The sequence below is a fragment of the Oncorhynchus nerka genome, linkage group LG3, assembly GCF_034236695.1.
Source record: "Oncorhynchus nerka isolate Pitt River linkage group LG3, Oner_Uvic_2.0, whole genome shotgun sequence".
NCBI lineage: Eukaryota > Metazoa > Chordata > Actinopteri > Salmoniformes > Salmonidae > Oncorhynchus > Oncorhynchus nerka.
Window position 1 is genome coordinate 51,119,550 of NC_088398.1, and position 8,588 is coordinate 51,128,137.

The window sequence follows — 8,588 nt, forward strand, 5'->3', positions numbered from 1 at the left end:
ACAGTAACACATAAAAGGGTTGACTTTAAAATGAAGGACAGACGTAAATGACACACTAATTACATGAACTGAATAATAATCTTTGGAAATAACTTTGTCAAAGCAACAAATGACTACTGCTTTACAATTATGGTGAAAAAAGAGATGACTATGAATGATGACTATGAGACACAGCTCAATAAGAATACTCTGGTGAATCCTGCTGGCGTGTGTATTGGAGTATAATCATGGAATTTCTGCAGAAGTGAAGTCTCAGTTCATTGAATGAAACCTTCTAGCCAATACAATTTCATTAATTGCTGAGGGGAGTCTTAAAATAAGTGTCCAGGGAAAATCTCACTGTTAAAAGTTCATAGTCTGTTAATACCCAAATAATGTTATTAACTCATCCTTTACTCGTATTTGTGGCCAAAGCATAAATTGGAGAAAAGACACTAATGGACAGTTACTTTAAGAGGAATTCTTCCAAAGCAAAGTGATAGCATATGTCACTGAGGATTACTGTATAAGAAATACATAAAAGGGCTAGTTGAAGTGTCAACCATGCATTTTTTTGTTGCAGTAAAGTGTTTACTACCAACATTATCACCAAACGTCTTGTCAGAAACCACCCAATCAATGATCCTTTCAGACGGAGAGAGTGGACAGATCCTGCGCTTGTGGGTATCGGGATAAAATCATGGACTTCCTGCAGAAGGAAAGTCTATGTTCATTTAAAACTTTGCAGACGGGAGATCTTAAGATGAATTATTCACTTAAAGTCACGTTTCAATAATGTTGCAATTTTTATGTTTGCAACTGGCTTGATAGCATAAAGTCGTTAGTGAAAGTCCACACACCCCTTGCACACATTTTGCTGCCTTAAAATTACATCTGAAAAGGATAATTGTTTTCTATTGATCTACATAACCTAGTCCACATTTTTAAAGAGAAAAGAAAAATTATAGAACATTTTCCAAAAGACTAAGAAATATAAAATGAGGCTGTATTGATTGCACATGTGTATATGCAGTGTCTCCTGACCCCTCCTGTCTCAGCCTCCAGTATTTATGCTGCAGTAGTTTATGTGTTGGGGGGCTAGGGTCAGTTTGTTATATCTGGAGTGCTTCTCCTGTCCTATTCGGTGTCCTGTGTGAATTTAAGTGTGTTCTCTCTAATTCTCTCTTTCTTTCTCTCTCTCGGAGGACCTGAGCCCTAGGACCATGCCTCAGGACTACCTGACATGATGACTCCTTGCTGTCCCCAGTCCACCTGGCCGTGCTGCTGCTCCAGTTTCAACTGTTCTGCCTTATTATTATTGGACCATGCTGGTCATTTATGAACATTTGAACATCTTGACCATGTTCTGTTATAATCTCCACCCGGCACAGCCAGAAGAGGACTGGCCACCCCACATAGCCTGGTTCCTCTCTATAGGTTTCTTCCTAGGTTTTGGCCTTTCTAGGGAGTTTTTCCTAGCCACTGTGCTTCTACACCTGCATTGCTTGCTGTTTGGGGATTTAGGCTGGGTTTCTGTACAGCACTTTGAGATATCAGCTGATGTACGAAGGGCTATATAAATACATTTGATTTGATTTGATATGTCTTCAGTCACAACCCAGAGTTAATACTTCGTGGAACGAAGCACCTTTCGTACCCATTACAGCTATGAATAATTTTGAATAAGATTCTACCAACCTTATCCTCTAAGGTTTTACCTGGGCTTTGCTCCATTCACATTTCTTTTGATCCTAACAAACTCCCCAGTCCCTTCCGTGACAAGCATACCCATAACATGATACTGCCTCCACAGTTTGTCAGGATTAAAAAAAAATATGAAAGGAGCAAAACCCAGGTAAAACGTTAAAGGAAAACTTATGAAAACCTAACCCTGTTATAGAGGTTTTTTTTCAGCGAGACAATTACACTTATTTTTTATGCCAAAGACAGACCAGAATGGTTTTCTAACAGGTGTTGAGCGCTCTTGAGTGGTCTAGTTTCAGTCCTCACTTAAATTTGCTTGAAAATGAGAAACAAGGTTTCAACATTGCTGTCCATCAATGATTCCCAAGCAAATTTCTGAGCTTGAGCAATTTGAACAAAATCAGTGGACATACAGTATGTTGCCCTAAGACATGGATGGGCAAGTTTGAAGAAGTGGGGGCCACAAAAAAATCTGCACTCAACATGAGGGGCCGCAGTTGCTCGCGGCCAGGTCTGTGCACCCACATCCAGCGGAGAGAAGATGGGTGGAGAGAAATGGGTGGAGAGAAATGTTTGCAGTTAATATCTGAGTGAGACTGACTAACAAAAATCAATATTGTCCCCCCAGCCGGTAATTCAACCATAATATCAAGTTTAAATAGCTGGCCGCTAAACTAACTTGGCAATCAAAAAAATGTTAGCTGTCTGTCAAATGTTAGCTGTCAATTGACTGGCTATCAGTGACTGACATAACAAGATAAATTACACCTTGTGTATTCTACTATTCTAACTTGCAACAGTAAGTTGAGACCCCGACTGAAATCCCGACTGAGTTTTTTTTTGGTGGAAATTGTTCCGAGGGCCCATCTCTGCACTAAAAGTTGTGCAAAGTTGTTAGAATATTATTCAAAATGATTCACAGCTGTAATGGCTACCTAAGGTGATTCCATCAAGTGTTAACTCTAGGGTGTGAAGAAGTACGCAATTAGACATCTTTGTTTTTTAATTTGTTATATATATATTTTCTATAACTTTCCTTCACTTTGAAAATGGGGAGTAGGTTGTGCAGATCTGTAGAAAGACAACGTTTTTGTTCTTAAAAAAAAAAAAAAAAAGCTTTTTAACATGGAGTTGATTCTTTCTCTCAGAGCCAACCAAACCATTTTCTCTTGGCTCAGTATGAACTTTGCTGTCAAATGTATAGGTATATTTTCAATGTTTCCATTTGGTGACTGTCAATATTAAACCTTTTCAAATGTAATATGCCTAACTCTATATATTATAGGATATGAGCGAAGGGACTCAAGAACATACGGGTCATCAAATAAAATATGATTGGCCACATACACATGGTTAGCAGATGTTAATGCGAGTGTCGTGAAATGCTTGTGCTTCTAGTTCCGTCCGTGCAGTAATATCTAACTTCTCTGAAGTCCACGATCATCTCCGTCATAGAGTAATTGCAACATTTATTATGTAATTCAATTCAAATGACTTTATTTTGTCTGTTAATTCCAAACTGACAGCTGATTCAGATCCGAGAGTGAGTTGTGAGTTTTCTCCTCTGCCAGATTCAACTGCACTGCAGCGGGTTAGAGATGAAAGTGCTACTTCTAACACCACATTACAACAATCCTACTTACATGAACATGCACAATGTTGATCAGCACAGCCAGGGGAGATATTATTGCAGAATCCTACGGAATGGAGTGGATATATTCTATGTCTATAACACACTGAATATCACAAATGGTGAATAATACGTTATCTCTTAGTAATTTGTTGTTTGTATCTTGTGAAATTGTATAAAAGTTACTATTATCACTATTTGGCTTTGTAGATGATACATATTTTTTGTCAGTATTGTTTTCCTTGTTTTTAGAGTAACAGTTTCAGCAAATGTCTTATAGTTTTATTAATTTTCAGCATTTCTTATATTTTCTCCTCTTGTTGAACGGAATAAATCAGGGCATGCTTCTTATTTAATTTAAATTTTACCCCCTTTTCTCCCCAATTTTGTGGTCTCCAATTGTTTTTAGTAGTTACTATCTTGTCTCATAGCTACAACTCCTTTACGGGCTTGGGAGAGATGAAGGTCGAAAGCCATGCGTCCTCCAAAACACAACCCAACCAAGACTGCTTCTTAAACTTCTTATGGCTGGGGGCAGTATTGAGTAGCTTGGATAATAAGCTGCCCAGAGGTGCCCAGAGTAAACTGCCTGCTCCTCAGTCCGAGTTGCTAATATATGCATATTGTCAGTTTATTTGGATAGAAAACACTCTGAAGTTTCTAAAACTGTTTGAATGATGTCTGTGAGTGTAACATAACTCATATGGCAGGCAAAAACCTGAGGAGAAATCCAACCAGGAAGTGGGAAATCTGAGGTTGGTCGATATTCAACTCAGCCCCTATTGAAGATACAGTGGGATATTGGTCATGTTGCACTTCCTAAGGCTTCCACTAGATGTCAACCGTCTTTAGAAACTTGTTTGAGGCTTCTACTATGAAGGGGGGCTGAATGAGAGGGGAATGAGGTCTGCCAGCAGCCACGAGCTGGTCATGCGCATTCACATGAGAGGTGTGAAGACAAAGGAATTCTCCGGTTGGAACATTATTGAAGATTTATGTTAAAAACATCCTAAAGATTGATTCTATACATCGTTTGACATGTTCCTACGGACTGTAACGGAACTTTTTGACATTTCGTCTGCAACTAGTGAATGCGCTTCGTGAGTTTTGATTTGTTTCCCAAACGCGCTAACAAAAGTAGCTATTTGGACATAAATGATGGGCATTATCGAACAAATCAAACATTTATTGTGGAACTGGGATTCCTGGGAGTGCATTCTGATGAAGATCATCAAAGGTAAGTGAATATTTATAATGTTATTTCTGACTTCTGTTGACTGCACAATATAGAGGATATCTTTTTGGCTTGTTGGGTCTCTGAGCGCCGTACTCAGATTATTGCATGGTTTGCTTTTTCCGTAAAGCTTTTTTGAAATCTGACACAGCAGTTGCATTAAGGAGAAGTTTATCTATATTTCCATATATAACACTTGTATTTTCATCAACATTTATAATGAGTTATTTTGTAAATTGATGTGGCTCCTTGCAAAATAGTAGTTTTTGGAACTACTGAACATAACGCGCCAATGTATACTGAGATTTTTTTAATATAAATATGAACTTTATCAAACAAAACATACATGTATTGTGTAACATGAAGTCCTATGAGTGTCATCTGATGAAGATCATCAAAGGTTAGTGATTAATTCTATCTCTATTTCTGATTTTTGTGAATCCACTCTTTGGCTGGAAAAATGGCTGTGTTTTTCTGTGACTTGGCTCTGACCTAACATAATCGTTTGTGGTGCTTTCGCTGTAAAGCCTATTTGAAATCGGACACTGTGGTGGGATTAACAACAAGATTACCTTTAAAATGGTATAAGATACTTGCTTGTATGTTTGAGGAATTTTAATTATGAGATTTCTGTTGATTTGAATTTGGCGCTCTGCACTTTCACTGGCTGTTGTCATATCAATCTTGTTAACGGGATTTCAGCCCTAAGAAGGTATCACAGCGCGCATCCAACCCGGAAGCCAGCCGCACCAATGTGTTGGAGGAAACCCCGTGCACCTGGTGACCTAGTTAGCGCGCACTGCGCCCGGCCCGCCACAGAAGTCGCTAGTGCGCGATGAGACAAGGATATCCCTACCGGCCAAACCCTCCCTAACCCAGACGACGCTAGGCCAATTGTGCGTCGCCCCATGCACCTCCCGGTCGCAGCCAGCTGCGACAGAGCCTGGGCTCAAACCCAGAGTCTCTGGTGGCACAGCTAGCACTGCAATGTGCCTTAGACCACTGCGCCACCCGAGAGGCATCAGGGCATGCTTTTAATAGCAATATGTATATTTTATTATGTCTTCTCAGATACAAAAAATCCTCCCTACACTCTGTATAGAGAGAGTTCCAACATCAGTGAGATGACGTTGAACTGCAACTCTGGAGATGAACCTAAAAGAACAGCTTGGTATTGGGCACCCAAAACCACTCTACATGCAACATCGGTGAAGATGGCTTCAGCAGAGAGAGAACATCCAAATGGGGTATCAATATACAGGAGAATCCTCAGAGATTCTCATTCCGGGGTTTCAAGGTAGACCACTGAAGCCAGCCAGTGGTCCTGAGGTGTGAGGTGTCGGAGGTGAGCGGTGACCCTGTGACCTTGGCCTGGATGAGGATGGAGGAGAGCAGGGGGCTGCTGGTCAAACAGGACGTCCTGACAGAGAGTCATGCCAACAGGACGCTCAGTGTGACCCTGCCCAGCCTCCGTAGAGACCAGCTGCACTGGCAGTGTGTGGTGTTCACAGAGGGCATTCTTAGGGCTGCAGCCTCCCTGACCCTCACAATGCCCGCCGAAATAGGTACGTAGCTCACAGACACTTTATGCGTAAACATTCTATATAAAATGTTTTGCCTAAAACATTATTACAAAGAATACATTTGCAGGTGTCTATAGCCATAGTTCAAGCCTCATCATTTGTACCTTTTGGAAAAGTAGCCTCCCTCTCCCCTTCTCTCCCATTCTCTCTCTCGCTCTCTCTCTCCCTCTCCCCCTCTCTCTCTCTCTCTCGCTCTCTCTCTCCCTCTCCCCTTCTCTCTCTCTCTCTCTCTCGCTGTCTCTCTCCTCTCCCCTCTCTCTCTCTCTCTCTCTCTCTCGCTCTCTCTCCCCCTCTCCCCCACTCTCTCTCTCTCTCTCGCTCTCTCTCCCTCTCCCCTTCTCTCTCTCTCTCTCTCGCTCTCTCTCCCTCTCCCCCACCCTCTCTCTCTCTCTCCCTCTCCCCTTCTCTCTCTCTCTCTCGCTTTCTCTCTCTGTGTGGCATTGACAGAGAGTAGTCTGTAGCCTGTGATCATTGTTCCCTGTTTAGGTTGGTGTGTGCCGTTGCTGTGATCCTGATGAGATCTGGTGATTTCCACAGGAGGGGGGGGATCAGCTGCAGCTGCAGGTAGCCACACTGATTTCTAACTTATACTGTGTTCCTAAATGTAATGTTATTCTATGTTAAGATGGACCTGTCTCAAGTAACATTTTGTTTCTACCTTGAAGGTATGACAGACCTACCACTGACTGAGATGATCCAAAGAGAGGCAAAGGTATCTACAGTACAGTATACTTGCACAAAAAAACAAAACCCATTTCCAGTGGATGCTGTGACACTGGAATGTTAGATGTTACTCTGTTTTTGATCTTCTTTATTTTTGTAACTGTCTGTTTAAGACCAAGACATACCTGAGCTCTTCTATGAAAACAACCCAGACTCTAACATTTATGAAACACCCACTAAGAACACGTCACAAGTGTGAGCCATTCATCATCATCATCACACACTTAAAAAAGCACATCTACAAAACACATTTTTCAAATCAAATCAAATTGTATTAGTCCCACGCGCCGAATACAACAGCCTTACAGTTAAATGCTTACTTACGAGCCCCTAACCAACAGTGCATTTTCAAAGAAATATGGATAAGAATAAGAGATAAAAGTAACAAGTAATTAAAGAGCAGCAGTAATAAATAACAATATATACAGGGGGGTGGCGATACAGAGTCAATGAGCGGGGGCACCGGTTAGTTGAGGTAGTATGTACATGTAGGTAGAGTTAATTAAAGTGACTATGCATAGATGACAACAGAGAGTGGCAGTGGTGTGAAGAGGGGAGGGGGGTGCAATGCAAATAGTCTGGGTAGCCATTTGACCAGATGTTCAGGAGTCTTATGGTTTGGGGACCTAGACTTGGCGCTCCGGTACCGCTTGCCGTGCGGTAGCAGAAAGAACAGTCTATGCCTAGGATGGCTGGAGTCTTTGACAATTTTTAGGCCCTTCCTCTGACATCTCCTGGTATAGAGGTCCTAGATGGCAGGAAGCTTGGCCCCAGTGATGTACTGGGCCGTACGCATTACCCTCTGTAGTGTCTTGCGGTCGTAGGCCGAGCAGTTGCCATACCAGGCAGTGATGCAACCAGTCAGGATGCTCTCGAGGGTGCAGCTGTAGAACCTTTTGAGGTTCTGAGGACCCATGCCAAATCTTTTCAGTCTCCTGAGGGGGAATAGGTTTTGTTGTGCCCGCTTCCCGACTGTCTTGGTGCGCTTGGACCATGTTAGTTTGTTGGTTATGTGGACACTAAGGAACTTGAAGTTCTCAACCTGTTCCACTGCAGACACGTCAATGAGAATGGGAGTGTGCTCTGTCCTCTTTTCCCTGTAGTCCACAATCATCTCATTTGTCTTGATCACGTTGTCAGAGAGGTTGTTGTCCTGGTACCACATGCCCAGGTCTCTGACCTCCTCCCTATAGGCTGTCTCGTTGTTGTCGGTTATCAGGCCTACCACTGTTGTGTCTGGTGTTGTCGGTTATCAGGCCTACCATGATGATGGTGATGATGGTGTTGGAGTCGTGCCTGGCCGTGCAGTCATGAGTGAACAGGGAGTTCCGGAGGGGGCTGAGCACGCACCCCTGAGGGGACCGTGTTGAGGACCAGCGTGGCGGATGTGTTGTTACCTACCCTTACCACCTGGGGGCGGCACGTCAGGAAGTCCAGGATCCAGTTGCAGAGGGAGGTGTTTAGTCCCAAGGTCCTTAGCTTATTGATGAGCTTTGAGGGCACTATGGTGTTGAACACTGAGCTGTAGTCAATGAATAGCATTCTCACGTAGGTGTTTATTTTGGTCAGGTGTTAAAGGGCAGTGTGGAGTGCAATAGAGATTGCATCATCTGTGGATCTGTTGGGGCGGTATGCAAATTGGAGTGGGTCTAGGGTTTCTGGGATGATGGTGTTGATGTGAGCAATGACCGGCCTTTCAAAGCACTTCATGGCTACAGACGTGAGTGCACGGGTC